The following is a 4,353-nucleotide window of genomic DNA, read 5'->3' on the forward strand; positions in this document are numbered from 1 at the left end:
TGCTTCCTTGCAAGAGGAAGTGCTGGGTTCCATGTACATGTTATTTAATTCCACTCTGCTCCATGGAAGACCCAAAGAATTCTACTTGATAAAGCCAGTCTAGAAATATTTGCCTTTTTCTTGTCCTATTGTTGCCAGACACACACATTTACAGGATGTTTTTAGTTGGTCACTCATGTCTCACTGAGCAGAGCCCCAACCTCTCTTATTTCCCCAGAGTATTCTCAAACTCTTGCTCTTGTAGATGAGTCTGATTATATTTACTGCTTTCTTGCCCCAGATTATTTTAGAGACAAATGGCTTTCCTAATGTCTCCTGGAGAGTCTCTGGCTTTTACTCACGATGTTCTAGGACCTTCCAGGGAACGAGCAGCTCTAGCACTGCAAAATGCTTTTATTTTTTTATGTGAGTGTAATGCATTTGGGAAAGAGCCAACTTGATAGGACCTGAATGCAAAGGCAACCCAGGAAGTACAGAAAAACAGACATAAGTAGGTAACAAAATTAAACTGGGCAGGCAGCTAAGTCAGTCAGTCAGTCCCCTTTGCTGCATCCCTTTGCTGCCTGGATTTCTGTTCCTGCTCAGACTGGGGAACCTGGCAGAACTTTGTGCTTGACCTGCAGCACCACTGACAAATATGTGATTTGCTTTGCCTGTGGTGGAAATCCTGCAATATTTGCTGTAGCAGACTTACTGTGTGTCAGCCCACACGTCCTTCAGCAGTGCCACTGACCACAGCTCTCCAGTTCCTCCTGCCAGGAACGAAGAGAGGGAGGGAAAACCTGCAGTAAATACATTTTATTATTAGAGAAGCTGCTTCTCTTCTGTTTAAAAACAAGCAGAATGGTCTAGAAGGGGACCAGCAGTAAATGCTTCCTCCTAAATGCATGTTTTGAGATAATCTCTACACTTTGGCTGCATGAATGACTGTGTGTGTCAGCTGTGCATTTGCCATCAACTGCACATCACGCTCAGAACCTTTCTGATCTTGCAGATTTTCGGGTGTAAGGTTATCCTGTGAGGCTGCTGAGAGCACAACCCTCTTGCTCAGCAGAAAAAAAAAGAAAAAAAAAAAAAAGGCAGCCCCTGCAGCCAGGTCTAAGTTTCTGGCAGTACCTTTCTCAAAGATATGCCTGAAAGACACGACCTGGGGCTCTGGGTCACAGAGAAAAAGCAAGACAGACAAAGGGCACACTGTGGGAAGGATGTCTGGCCACTGGGTGAACTGAAGCACCCACAAAAATGAGGCCCTGGACAGTGCTGCAAACAGCATGAATTCAACCCCTGTTTGCCACACACTGCCCTGTGATTCCCTTTGCAGTTTCCACATTGTCTGGCAGAAATCAAGCTGCTCATCCCCCTGCTGCTGCAGCTTGACGTCTGCAAAATCCACCTTCCGAAGGGTTTTTATGATCTTGGATGAAAATTGCAACTGTGCCTTGCAGTTAATTAGGTAATCATTATTATTGGTTATTGTGGGAGTTTCTGAAAGTTGTATGAAAGCAGAACAGGAAGCTTGAGCTTATGGACTCACATCTCAGTCTAATTCAATAGTCTTTATCAGACATACCTCTGCTGCAAAGTTCCTCTGGGGAGGAGCTCACTTCTTCTGCATAAAGTCAGCAACACTTCAAAATGCTGTGAAAATAATTAATAAAATTACCATTATCAATCACAATAGATACCAGTAAAGCTGCCTGCCTATGGATAGCAAAATCCAAATATTATTGCCAATTTGGAAGGGGTTATCAGTGGCAAGTGGAAAAGTCTCTCTAAAATGCTTAACTGTGGCTTATTTTAATGCCCACCTCCATTATTTGCATTTATGGAAGACATTATGGGATAGAATTCTGACTTTTACAGCTGGATAATGGGAAAATTAAAGAAAAATCAAGAGCAAGGACATAGAAAAGCAGCCTCCTGAGGCTTGTCTGCTTGAGAGAAGTCCACATGCTCACCCTGGTAAAATGTCCAATGTGGAGCCCCTGCTTGCAGCAGGTTTATGTCAGTGGAGACCCTCTGGCACCAGTGGAATTGCTCTTCCACACCAGCTTGGCAGCAGCACCAGGGCCAGGATCTCTGCAGGGGAAAGGAAAAGAGAAACAACCTGAACAGTCTGGATTTGTATCTTGTGCCTCACACTCTGCCCCACTTAAACAGCACAGTCCCTCCCTTCTGGCAGGGTCTGAGAGCAATGAGAACTGTCCACAGCTACCCCCTCACCTGAGCACCCACAGCACGGGCACTTCTTAATCACACATCACACCAGTCACTCCTCCAAGGCATTTTGATTATCCCATAATCTTATTTTAGCAGCACCCAGGCACGAAAGGGAGCAACCTCCCACTGACTGGAGACAGCAGGGGCCTGATCCAGAACTGCCTGATGGCAGAGGAACCATTTCACCAATCCCTGCACATTTCTGCAGGCTTCACCCCCTGCAGAACACCAGCAGGGTGCTGGTGGAACCCACCAGAAATGGACCTGTGGGAGCAAGTAAAAAGGTCCAGCCATCTTATCCCAGTCCAGGAATCCACTCTCACATGATTAATTATTTGTACTGTTAAGCAAACACGAGTGCTTTTGGTGCAGACTGAAGGGCTGCTCCTAATCAAAAGCAGCCAGTTTGTTTATTTCTAATTTTTTTAAAATTTTTTTTTGTCTCCATTGTCTGTTTTGCTGTTTAGAAACCCCAAAATGGGAGCTCGTGTGGCTGTGTTCCCCTCAGAGCAGCTGGCTGCTTGTAAAGCCAGAAGGACACGTCAGATACATGGTTCAGAGAGCATTCCCAGTGGGAGAAAATACCCTTTGGTGGTAAGGCCAGGCCTGTGGTGCACAGAGGTGGTTCCCAAAGGTGGCTCCAAACAGGTAAAAAGAGGGATGGCTGTGCTGGAAGAGCCCCCACAGGACAGGCAGACCTGATTGTGCAGGAATTGCAGGGAGAGGCACTGACCATCATTCCAGCCCATATCTGGGAACAGTGGCTGCACTTCACTGCCTGTAACCTCCTTCACAGCTCCCATTCCAAACCCTACAGATCCTTTCCTTTGGATCCTCCCACCCTGTAGAAGAAGGATGGTGAGCCAAGCTCTGCCTGGGAGTCTCCTGTCCCCTGCTAACACATCCATGGGATTTTAGGAATATCCATCTGCTGTACTTAACTTAGCACCCTGTTGAGAACCTGCACTGGCTTCCCATTTCCAGTTCCTGCTACCTGAGAAAAGGCAAATGCCCTGAAAATAACCACCAGCTTGTTACATCAACATTTAGTCTGATTTCCACCGTTCACTTGATAATTCTGAGCCTGCCAATAAATGGAAAGGCCATTTAGGAATTCTAAGCCCCGAGTTCACAGCAGAGCAGCTCCTGTCCCTGTGGCAGCTCTTGGCTGGAGACTTCCAGAGCAGATTCCTCAGCTCAGCTCCACGGGGAGGGATAACAAGGGGATAACACACCTGTACAAGGTGCAGCCCAGAGCTGAGGCAGCAGCTCCCAACGGGTCCCCTCCTGCCCTGAAAGCACAGCTGTGTTTAGATCCCCAGGGGATCTGCTCAGCCACGCTCCAAATGCCAGTCAGCTCCCGGTGCATTAGTGGGGGAGGTGCCCAGTCCCACCCCAGTTACAAAGAGCAGATATAAACCTTTAATGGGCACTGCAATGGGAGGGGGCAGAGCATCACTGAGCATCACTGCATTGAGAGCACTGAGCACACAAACAGCCCCAGGAGAGATCCCTGCACTCCCAAACACACAGTTCCCTGTGCTAAGGGGCTGCAGAGCCAGGTTAGGGGCAGAGTTATTGAAACCATCTGAACTTGAGCAATACTGGGCAGCTTGTACTTATTTTTCCTTTTTTAAATAGCTGCTTACAGTCCCAACTTCTTTTTAATTTTCTTTTTTTGGCACAGGACTGATTACATGCCTAATGCCTGAAGAAAAATGGGAATACTGAAGGATTAGGAATATCTAAATTTATGGCAGGATTAGTTGGAGTCTTATCCTGCTTGACACGGAGAACTAACATGAACAATCAAGAAGGACATTCCAGCCCCATTATCTCCTACTCCTGCTGTAAAGAATGCAGAAATAAAAGATTGCATTAAAAAAAAGTGTAAGACATTCATTTGAGATATCCCAGCCTATTATGAGAAACAGCATGTTTGCTGCATAATTCCATAATAATTCAAAAACCATTTTATAAAATAATTAAATAAAAAGCCCAATTCCTTTCTTGCTTACATCAGTTTTACATAAAACAACAGAAATGAAAAGAGAACCAAACCCAAAGAAAATACTTGGCTAGATCTCATTCCACTGCCAATGGAATTCACCACCAAGCTTAAAGGAGTAGGAC

The 4,353-nt window shown here is 45.8% G+C and overlaps 1 long non-coding RNA gene across 1 annotated transcript; it reads right to left on the minus strand.

Annotated features, from left to right (window-relative positions):
- Positions 1-692: 692 nt before the first annotated feature.
- LOC113954118 lies at positions 693-2,064 on the minus strand. The gene is made up of 3 exons (XR_003530107.1): positions 1,959-2,064; positions 1,571-1,638; positions 693-782 (listed from the first exon to the last, which is right to left on the minus strand). It is a non-coding gene; the product is annotated as an uncharacterized LOC113954118 (long non-coding RNA).
- Between the last annotated feature and the right edge of the window lie 2,289 nt (positions 2,065-4,353).

Source organism: Corapipo altera, unplaced genomic scaffold (genome assembly GCF_003945725.1).
Source record: "Corapipo altera isolate COAL_440 unplaced genomic scaffold, ASM394572v1 301, whole genome shotgun sequence".
In the NCBI taxonomy this organism is placed as follows: Eukaryota; Metazoa; Chordata; class Aves; order Passeriformes; family Pipridae; genus Corapipo; species Corapipo altera.